The sequence below is a fragment of the Bos grunniens genome, chromosome 11, assembly GCF_055505025.1.
Source record: "Bos grunniens cultivar Pamir isolate PY7600 chromosome 11, Bosgru_T2T1.0, whole genome shotgun sequence".
NCBI lineage: Eukaryota > Metazoa > Chordata > Mammalia > Artiodactyla > Bovidae > Bos > Bos grunniens.
In genome coordinates, this window is record NC_141175.1 from 79,228,623 (window position 1) to 79,240,266 (window position 11,644).

The 11,644-nt window shown below is 43.1% G+C and overlaps 1 protein-coding gene across 10 annotated transcripts in view; it reads right to left on the minus strand.

The window, feature by feature from the left end:
- PRKCE (protein kinase C epsilon) overlaps positions 1-11,644 on the minus strand; it is a 547,240-nt gene that overhangs the window by 99,732 nt on the left and 435,864 nt on the right. The window contains exon 12 of one of the 10 annotated variants that reach the window (XR_015137027.1): positions 1,758-1,867. The exons of the other annotated variants lie outside the window; for them this stretch is intronic. The gene's annotated coding sequence lies outside the window, so the exon portion shown is untranslated. The remainder of the gene's footprint in view (positions 1-1,757; positions 1,868-11,644) is intronic. 10 annotated transcript variants of the gene reach the window in all.

Genomic DNA, 11,644 nt, shown 5'->3' on the forward strand with positions numbered 1-11,644 from the left:
GCGAAAGACCACAGTTGAGGTCTTGAACGGCAGGTGGGAGGAGTAGAGGGCCTGGCAAGTTAGAAGCACATACTTCATGAAGGGCAGAGGTAAGGAAAAGTGATCACTGTATGTGGGGATGAGGAGGGGAGGAATGAGGCAGTGAAAAAACTCAGATGTGGGTATGAAGGAGACAGACCGGGTGGGGGCAGGAAGAGAGATGGTTCTGAAAACACAGGCGAGAAATAAAGAACTCTAGAAATCTTCTGAGTTATAAAATGGCATAACTAAAGCTGATTTAAAAACTGTTCTAAAAGTAGAGTTCATGATGGATTGATGGAAGATTGCTTGAAGTTATTATCCCATCTCTTCTCTATTTCCACTGTATAAACCGTTTTATTATCTTTGAGAAAGAACAGCAAGCAATCGTTCTTCTCTATTATACTGCTTGGGTCAAAAGAAAGGAAAGATCCAATCACTTTGGGAAACTTAACTATTAAACTAATCTATAAATCAATTTTATTTCCTCATCAAGAAAGCACAGCCATCATTACAATAAACTAAAAACAGGCACTCACGAGTGGGATTCTCCAGCTCTCAGGCAGACATACAATATGCAGACTAGAGGCAGAGCCTTGTTTAATCGGTGTCATAGACCGTCCACTGAGGTAGGTGAGAGAGAGATGGAGAATAAAAAGAAAGGATCTTTCCTCTCACTGAAGACTTACCTGCCAACTAACAGAGAATGAGCATCTTATCTGAATAATAATTATGATTGATTATGCAAATTTTCTTATGCAACAATAATATCACCTGAAACATGTTTAAAAAATTAATTTTCACACATTCTCAGTACTTCTCAGCTTTCTCCCATTGTGCAAGGCCTTACTCTAGAATAATGACCCTGTTGCAGTCTTTCCCCAAATTTAGATTTATCTCAACCAAATTCCTACAGCCATGGTCAATTCCATCAATGCCAAGAGTGGTACTGAAAATACAGAATGGGTTTTCACATTGCTGTTTCTTATAACAATCTTCTATAGGCTACAGAGGGGTAGAGTCTACCCTTCTCTGGATAAAAAGGGAGAAGTATTTTCTTGGGGGAAAGTATTAACCTAATCAGAATTAGCCAAACAGCAAAACTTCCACACAGAAGCCTGCTAGTTGAGAAGGTATAAACTTCATTCATGTCCATCTGATACTTGTTTCCAGCTGCTTTAAACTCTACTTATTTGAAGTATATAGGACACCCCAAGTTTAAAGTGACCTAAAAGCTATACCAAACGGACTCATTCAATTAAGCTCAAAAGAAACATTTCCTGCATCTGATTAGAGGGATTATTACACTTAAGCCAGGGAACAACTTCAAGTTACTGTCATCCTGCCCCAGGCACTCCCATCTGTGTGTGAAGGCCAGGAAAAGCGGAGGGCTTTGGGATCAGTACGTCAGAGAACACTTGCCTTTCATACGGTCGCTTTCATAGAGTGGTCAATATCTTAGGAAAATGAAGTTTCTATCACATGATGTGACAGGACATACAGGACAGCCCCCAGATAGGCTACATTTCAACGATGATAACCCTAGAGTGACCTTGTGCTATGAATAAGAGCAACATCTGAAGGTAAGTAGGCATAATGACTTGCTGTTAATTTTTCTCTTTGAAAATGACAGGGTCAGAGGGGTTTAGATGGGGAACATGACGATGAAATGGACAATGGTGTGGTTTTCCCGAGGCTCTTCCTTTTATTCCATCACATCACCAGAGTGTCAGCATCACCTCAGAGCACCAGGCTTTCTCCTGGTTCTTCACCCAAGAACTGCTTTCTCCATGAAGTGCTGCTCCTGGGGGTGGCTTCTGGCTGTCATCCTCTGTCACTGGCTGTTGACCTGGACTCCAGGAAAGCAGCAGAGCATCAGGAAACTCTCCCCTGACTCATTTGCCCAACTTAGCAGCCTGGTCATCTTGCAGAGATTTCACGTGTCCCTGCTACCCACCTAGAATCTAGTCTGCCCATTCTGGGCAGGCCAGATCTCTCTTTAATGATACCAAGAGCCAGTTTAAAAAGAAAGAAAACATTGGTTGCTCACTGGAGTCCATTGTCACCAGCAGTCAGCAGCTGAAGTTAAGAACTGAAAGAACACTCTTTGTGTTTTTAAGCACAGGAATGAAAGTATTCTTGTTCTAAGCCCATCTTCCCATCCAGCCAAGGCCCACATGTGGTCTTGTCTTTTATCAATGCTCTTTTCATGAACTCAGGCTTCTCTTCCCAATCTGGTATGTGATTGCATCAAACTCTGACTGCCCCAGAATATACCTTCCTGTGTCTCCAGCAGGATGTAAGACCCAACAGCTGGGGCTCAAGATGCCTTTTTCTGGTGTCTCCACATCCTCTCTAGGCTCGATGTATGTCTAGCTGGTAGAGAGGAACTAAATGAGTGTCTCTGGTCTCCAGCTCACATGCTAGAGATGGAGCCCAGGCAGAACTGAAGCAGCTCATGTAGTTGCTGGGCTTCCCTGCTGCTGCTAAGTCGTGTCAGTCGTGTCCGACTCTGTGCGACCCCACAGACAGCAGCCCATCAGGCTCCCCTGTCCCTGGGATCCTCCAGGCAAGAACACTGGAGTGGGTTGCCATTTCCTTCTCCGATGCATGAAAGTGAAAAGTGGAAGTGAAGTTGCTCAGTCGTGTCTGACTCCCAGCGACCCCATGGACTGCAGCCCACCAGGCTCTTCTGTCCATGGGATTTTCCAGGCAAGAGTACTGGAGTGGGCTGCCATTGGCTTCCCTGGTGGCTCAGTAAAGAATCCACCTGCTAATGCAGGAGACACAAGTTTGATCCCGAGGTCAGGAAGATCACCCAGAGAAGGAAATGGCAACCCACTCCAGTATTCTTGCTGGGGAAATCCCATGGGCAGAGGGGCCTGGTGGGGTACAATCTATGGGGTCACAAAGAGTCGGACACAACTTAGCAACTAAACAACAATAACAACAAATACAGCTGCTACTCTGATTTTTGGAAGCTTCAGATGTCACCTTATTACTTCCTGTGTCAAATACAAAAAGAAGCACCTACAGAGGTCACATGTGAGGTCTGATTTCCAAGAGGCTCATGCGTCTACTATTGTCAATAAGTCTGCAGTCCTGGGTGAGGCCAAGCCTCGAATTGTGTTATGGCTGCAATTGGTGTTGCTATTTTCTTTCCCATTGTTCTTTGTTTCTTTTCTTATTTGCTTAATTCTATTTAGAATGAAATCCTGCTAACCAATCAGGGGATTAGATGACCAGTCTATTCAGCAAAAAAGTAATCAAAGAAATGTTATTCCAATTTTACCTGTATGACACAACTGACCAGTTAATGTTACAACTTTTCTTACTTTTTGTTTCCCAAAGAATATGCAAAGATCATGTGACAGTTTTAAACATACGCAAATACCAGGTAGCTGACCCTGAGGAGAGAAGGTACATAACTATTTCTCTTCAGTTGTGGAAAGGAACCATAACCTGCTTAGATGGAAATATTTAGGTTGAGCCCACCAGAGAAGAAAGGAAAGCTGCCTCTTGCACCTCTAGCTCGGTGTAGCAGTCAGAGCTGATCCTACACTAGGGTCAGGGGGCAACGATGTGGTGAGAGCCTCCACTTAGCCTGCAGACCAGATAACACACGCACAATGTGGTCAATGCAGCAAATATCCGGGTTCCCAATGAAACATTATTTCTCCACTTGGAACACTGGAAGGATGGCACTCTCCTTCATTCCAAAGCTTACCCATTCACGAGGATGTGCTCAGCCAACACCAACCTTTCCCCTTCCTGGTCTGGGCTCCAGAGCTTTCTGTCTGCATCGGTTTGAGTTTTTGGTTATTCTCAAACAACACTCTTTAGAAGAAGCAGGGCACAAGCAGCAACTGCTCCTGTGGCTCCTGCTGGACTCCGCTCATCAGATCACATGGTCAGTGTGGTGTCCCATTCTGAGCACCATCTTTGACACTGACAAACTAGAGTTCATCCAGAGGAAGGCAAACAGGAGGGGGTGAAGAAGCCGAGATCTGTAAGAAGTAGCTGAAGGAGGTGGCAATGCTTAGCCTCAAGAAACCCACTCTTAGAGGATGCTGACAGTCTGAACTGAATGAATGAATGAACAAATGCATCAGGTATCAGACAAAGGAGCAAACTGGAGAGGAACCCTCTTCAAATACTTGAAGGATTGACATGTTGGTAACCAATTGCAGGACTGCCATCTTGGTAATGACAACCTGTGTTACTGCAGACTAACTAAGAAAATGGGTAGAAGATAAACAAAGGCCCTTTTATCAAAGTCTACGATAGCTCAGTTGGTAAAGAATCAGCCTGCAATGCAGGAGACCCTGGTTAGATTCCTGGGTTGGGAAGATCCCCTGGAGAAGGGATAGGCTACCCACTCCAGTATTCTTGGGCTTCCCTTGTGGCTCAGCTGCTAAAGAATCCACCTGCAATGCAGGAGACCTGGGTTCAACCCCTGGGTTGGGAAGATCCCTTGGAGAAGGGAAAGGCTACCCATTCCAGTATTCTGGCCTGGAGAATTCCATGGACTGTAAGTCCATGAGGTCACAAAGAGACAGGACTGAGCGACTTTCACTTTGAGGAAACGCTTTAGAGAACCCCCATCTTCTGCCTGGGTCCTGCTGCCTTGTTCTGCAGTAAGTTCCTTCCAACCTGAGGATGTCAGCCGTGGGTGGCTCATCACTTTGCAGGGTTGTTAACAGAAACCCTCCTTGTTCATCGAGGGGACTGGTCAAGTGAGCTAGCCAAGCCACAGAATCCCGTGAGAGCATTTTAAAGCATACATATTTCCAGGACCCTTGATCAGAGTTTCTAATTCTGGCTGGGCCCTGGGAATGTCCACTTCATTTTAAATTCCCCAGGTAGCTCCTAATGCTCAGTGAGGTTTGGGAACCACTGGATTGGACAACTGCCCTGGCTTGTGACATCAAGATTAGGTGATTTCACTGCATTTGGTTCTGTATCTTTTTGTGAGAATTTTATGTACTGTTAAGTCCAACCAGAGTATACATTCTTGGACCAGTGGCTTCTAGTCTTCCTCCAGCCCAGGACTCTGACAGACAGGTACTCTTAGAAAAACCACGGCTTTCCACAACAGGAGGAATCTTCTGGAATGACTGGGGTCATGTCTCCTGCAACTGGCTGTGTTCTTACAATGCTCCACACCATGCTGGGCTCATCCACCCACTCCACTAATGTCATAATAAAGCATCTATTACATAGCTGATACTACACTATACCATGGTTTTGTAACTATGGGGCCATATGAAATCAAATCAAGGGCCTGAAATTCCCACCCACAGTTAAAGAGCTGTGGTTTCACGACATAATTGTATTTCTTGTCTTTTCCTTTTTATTGGTCCCACTTGGTTTGACTTTCAGTCCTATAGACACCTTGTTGGATTCATATGCATGGCTGCCCCGAACCAAATAAACCATGTCACAATGGCAAGGAGGCTCTGCTGACATCACCACTGTGCTAAATCTCCTTGCATGTTCTGACTCCTTTAATAAAGCCGGAATGAAAATGTGCTAAGCTGGGGAAAATTGGCAACTTGGAAATAATACACGAACATTACCATACAACTCAATCCTGTGGATTCTGAACACTTGGTCACATTGTTTCAAATATTAAGCGGCCAGGCTGGTGGCTGTAGGCAGGCTGGAGAGGATTTCCATACCACTTCACTAATGCTTTCATTAGATGACAGACAGAGCGTGAATAGAGGTTTTTGATTGTTAAATTCTTTGATCTCCGTACCTTCACCCAGGTTTACTCTGAACCCCAGGCAGTGTGGTGAAATAAACTTGTAAGTATTTGGTGTAATAGCACAGGGGCCTCTCCAAGGAACTGTTTAACCTCAGCTACGCTATTGTAAGAAGGTGTGGGATTCCAGCATGTGTTGTTTTTTTAAAAAATCTATGAGTCTGCGTTCAACAGGCGTAGGTGCTTGTAGAAGCAGAACAAAAACAGCCTGTGTTTAATCTGTTCACAGACCTTTTGTTCTTAATGACCTGAAAAGGTGGTGAAATAGACAAAGCAAGTGAGTTTCAGGGCTGAGTCATAGCTCTTACACGAACCAAGGGCTGACGATTCAGAGAGGAGGCTGGTTTCTCTAACTGTAGAAATTCGTGATCTAAATGATTTGTTAAATGACACAAATGAGAAAAAATGACATAGAGAACCTCAACTGAAAGGCTTATAACTTGGCTGTAATCGGTCCCCATTTGTAGAATTCTGTCCGTGGGTGTTTTTGAATGTTCTGATAGCCTTCTCCACCCACATTCTCACCTGCGTGGTGCCATGGTCCAAACTCAGCCCCTGGACCCAGACTGCTTGTGTTTAAATCCTAGCTCCTCTACTCACTGGCTATATGAACTTGGACAATCAGGAGTGTTGGTTTCCACACCTATAAAATCAAGATTCAATAGCAGCTACTTCCTGGAAAATTATAATAGATTATCCGTAGCATGGGTTCTTGGCCCCCAAAAAACTGCTCAGGAAAACATTAGTTTCAATTTTTCATTCATGAGACTTGATTCGGCGGCTGTATATGGCTTGGTGATGAATGTTATTTCAAATCAGTCCATTCATCTTGTAGGTATAGAAACCTTTCAAAAAGGCTACAATCTAGTTGGAAGAATGAGAAACTCTAATGAAATAAGGGTTAACACCACAGGAGGGTATTTTATTATTTGTGGATTTGTGATGAAGAAAAGAGTGAAGGAAATCTCCATGGAAGAACTGGGACTTAAAAGGGGAAGGGAATCAAACCAAGCAGAGCTTGGGCTTTCCAGGCGCAGGAGAACCATGAAGGCACAGAGGTGGGATGCGTTTGGTAGACTTAAGGAACGCTGAGGAAGTCTAGCTGTTTGAAGCATCAGAGCTATCTCGGCCTTTTTGTTTTTCTTAGAAAACTACAATCTAAGGTTAATGTGAGGACACAATGAACAAGTGGAAAGTGACAAGGGCTATAATGAGTACCCACTATATATGAAGCTACTTTTCCACCGACGCAGCAGTCTTGAAAGCTGGTGTTAATATCCATTTTCCACAGAGATAGAGAGGCTCAGAGGAGTAAGTTAACTTGCCTGAGGCCACCGAGCTGGTAAGTATGACAGCTAGAATTTGAACCCAGATCTGTCTGTCCCAAAGCTTGGGCTCTTTCTGTTACACCAGGAGTAACCCTCAGCATCATTCATTAAAGCTGACAGTAGAGCTCCCATTTTATATATCAAAAATATGTGTAGGGTTAGAGACTCTGTGTTTAAGGTCTGCACCTTAAGCCTTTGCTCATTGTGTGTTTACAGAGGTGGTCTTGAATCTCTAGGACACAAACTGCTGATTTTTGAAGGAGCATGACAGGGATCTGTTCCTCTCTCTGGGACCCTAGACATCTTTAGAGTCAACATGAAATCTAAGTGAATACAGCGTCAAGCCTTCTATGCAATGGTCTGCTCTCTGACAAACTCCACCATCTGACAAACACCACCACAAACTCCACCTGTGAAACTGCACGGGGAAAACGTCCCCTGAGCAGGTAAGGGAAAACCCTGGTGCCAAGACCCACAGTATCCATGACTGTTAGTAGAAGCTAACACCACCCTCAAGTCCATGGGCCAAGGGCTACTCTATGACACTGCTGGCAAAATTAAGGTTAGGATTTTAACCTTAAGAAAACTCCATTCTTCCTAGCTTATTGGAGTAGTCAGTCAGTCAGTTCAGTCACTCAGTAGCGTCTGGCTCTTTGCGACCCCATGGACCACAGCACTGCAGGCCTCCCTGTCCATCACTAACTCCTGGAGCTTACTCAAACTCATGTCCATAGAGTCAGTGATGCCATCCAACCATCTCATTCTCTGTCGTCCCCTTTTCCTCCCACCTTCAATCTTTCCCAGCATCAGGGTCTTTTCCAAGGAGTCAGTTCTTTGCATCAGGTGGCCAAAGTATTGGAATTTCAACTTCAGCATCAGTCCTTCCAATGGATATTCAGGATTGATCTCCTTTAGGATGGACTGGTTGGATCTCCTTGCAGTCCAAGGGACTCTCAAGAGTCTTCTCAGGGTGGGAAATAAAGATAAAAGAGACTGATAGAATTGATCAAAAAATTGCCAGCCTGGGGCTATTTAAAGCGGGAACAACAGTCCTAACTTCTTTCAGCCTTGAAGGTATTATTATATCAAAGTCACCAAGTAAAAGTAACATTCAAAACTCTACCAACACTTAAAAATACGTGCTAATTTTATTATATAGTATTCCTGCTGCTGCTGCTGCTGCTGCTAAGTCGCTTCAGTCGTGTCCGACTCTGTGCGACCCCATAGACGGCAGCCCACCAGGCTCCCCCGTCCTACTAGTATTAATGATAATATAATGATAAAGTCTGGAAAAAATTTTCTATCAAAAAGGTTTACTGATTTACAAGAGCTCATATTACCTTTGTAACATGGAAATCTGAATTTCCTGATAAATGCCAGATAAACAACCTGATTCAAAATAGTTGGAATTTTTTAAATGGTCAGAAATATATGAATGAGTATTATGTTTTAACCTATAAAGCACCATATAAATTTGTTATTGTTGCTGATTCATATAGTTCTTGTAAAGCACACACTTTTAAAAAATCCCAACTTATATAAAATACAATAGATGCATATCATACCATTACATTGACAAGATCTAGACTCAGCCTTCAGAAACCACTCCAAAGAACAGTTACATGACTGTACCAATTATGTGACTTGGATTTGGAGAGATTTCATCTTGGTAAGCAGTAGGTAAGGGAGGATTATAAGGGAGGATGTCTTCCATGTAAAAGGCACTGACTTGTTTCCCCACTGAAAAACATGCTACTTGTCCATTCAAGAGCCTTCAATCATTTGGAATAAAACCCAAATTGCCAGTAGTCATGCTTTTCAAACTTTAATATGCACAAGAGTCAACTGGACACTTTAAAAAAAACAACAACAAAAAACAATCCAGATTCCTGAACCACACAGCCAAAAATACTGAGTCTGTAGGTCTAGGTTGGAACATGAGATTCAGCATTTCTAACAAGTTCCCAGGAGATGCAGTGCTGCTAGTCTAGGAATCACACTTTGACTGATCCCACTTTGACTACTTCAGGTTAGAACTGCCTGTAGTCTGGTGGTAATCTAAAAATTTCAGCCTATCTTACTACTCCCTGGGTGTCCCTGATGGCTTAGTGGATAAAGAATCTGCCTGCAATGCAGGAGACACAAGAGATGTGGGTTTGATCCCTGGGTCAGGAAGATCTCCTGGAGGAGGAAATGGCAACCCATTCCAGTATTCTTGCCTGAAAAATCCCATGGATGGAGAAGCCTGGCAGGCTACAGTTCATGGGGTTGTAAGAGTCGCGCGTGCACAGCACTGCTTCCTACTTGAGTTGATTTTTTTTTCATATGGCAACCACTCATTTTTCCTGTTCACTTCTGAACAATCCTGGCAACTCTGCTCCAAGTTCCTCCTCTCCACCTGTCAAATACTTTCTATTCTCTTCTTCCTTGGTGATGCCTTTTCCAGTGAAGACAGTATTTAGAAAACTCTTCCTCCTGTGAATTCATGGCAGTATTTAAACCACCCGTGTGATGACTAGTCATACCCTGTACATTATAACCTTATACCATAGATTTACATTATTAAGGCAAAGAGGGTTATTTAACTCAGTTTTTTTTTTTTTTTTTTAAATTCTACTTCTTAAACTGGGCTTTCTCAGTCCTTGAGAGCAGGAATTATACCTTGCATATAATAGTCATTTGATTAATAATGACTGGTTAGATTTTCCAATCAATGTATTTAATTTTGGTTTTACTTAGGTAGGATTGCCCAAATTACTAAAATGGGTCAGTGGCATTACTCTAGACAAGCCGATTCAAAACCATTTCATGGTCTTGCTTCTCAGAGTGGCCCCTGAGGTCTTTTCTTAAATCCTTTATTGGACCTAACTGAGCAGGCATGTTCAGGAGTTAGATGGCTGATTAACTAAGTGGCTCACCCCAGTGGAATATTTCTCTCCATCCTGGATACAAGCCAGCCTAGGTTTATACCCATTCATGACCCTGCTTTTAAGAATTCCTCAGGGGAAATCCACCCCCAGTGATGCAAAGTACAAGCAAACCACCAGAGTCTCACATGGACAACAAAAAATTTTTTTCAATTGCCTTCTGACTAACTCCTTAGAGAAATAATCAGTGAGCTGGTGAAGAAACTGTTTTCAACCACAGAATTATGTGAAAATGTGCATTCTCTTGCAATACTGACTTATAAACAATCCAATGCCAGGAAGCTCTAAACAAATGCTTGGAAAAGGGTTATATTTCCAGATTTGCATGACTTTTACTGTTCCTCTCTGTTGCATCAGATTCTTGGTTTACCAAGTGGGAGGAGAGCTAAGGGACTATTTTAAAGTGAACTGCCTCCATAAGGATGGGCAATCCCGCAACTTTGGGCTTCCAGGCTCTGCTAAACTAACTGGAAGTTTGGTACATTCATTTCATAAAACCAACTAACCTCTGGCAGATAATTTTTTTTAGCACTTACTAGATGCAAGACAGCCCAACAGATAAATTGTTCCCAAATTCCAAGATGGTGTCTACCCTTGAAATTAAACATGAGATTCCATTTTTTACCACCTAGGCTGGGTCAACATCTGAGTACCTGAACATGTAGTTAAAATGAAAAAGACTTTAAAACAGCACAGAGTTTGCTCCCTTGGGCTGAGAGATACCCTCTCACCTCTGCCTCCCAGGCATGGCTGAAACTGTTTCTCAGGCTCCAAAGCACTACTTAAAACCATTCTTTTCTCGTGAAACCACTGCACCAAAATATTTTGATGGACAAGGCCTCACTATCTCGTACATGTCATCAGTCTGGCATTTGCTCAAATATGAGACTCTGGTAGTCTGAACAGGAACAAACTGGAAATATATTTTTATAAAGAAATACACTGCTTAGCCAATTCATAGCCAAGTCAAATGCTCAACTGTAACAAACTTTTCTGATTAATTTAAGAGCACATTTTTAAGCACATTGATAGTACCCATCCATTTGGGAAGTGTGCTGATTATAATTAACCTTATCACTTTATCATGGAAGGTTCTGAGGAAACTGCCTGGCAACCACCTGTGAGCAGTTCTAACTCCTGTCATCTTTTTGAATACATTCTGTATATTTCAGATTTACTACCAATTCTAATTGCCCACATTAGTTTTCTTTTGCTGTGTATCTGTGTGGATAATAGAAAACGCTGCCAACTTGGTTAAAACAGAAGCACTGACAAAATATTCATTAGCAAGAACTCTCTACCAACCCATGGGCTTCTCTGGTAGCTCAGCTGGTAAAGAATCCACCTGCAATGCAGGAGACCCCGGTTTGATTCCCAGGTCAGGAAGATTTGCTGGAGAAGGAATGGGTTACCTACTCCAGTATTCTTGAGCTTCCCTTATGGCTCAGCTGGTAAAGAATCCACCTGCAGTACGGGAGACCTGGGTTTGATCCCTGGGTTGGGAAGATCCCCTGGAGAAGGGAAAGGCTACCTACTCCAGTATTCTGGCCTGGAGAATTCCACGGACTGTACAGTCCATGAGGTCACAAAGAGACTATAGAGTC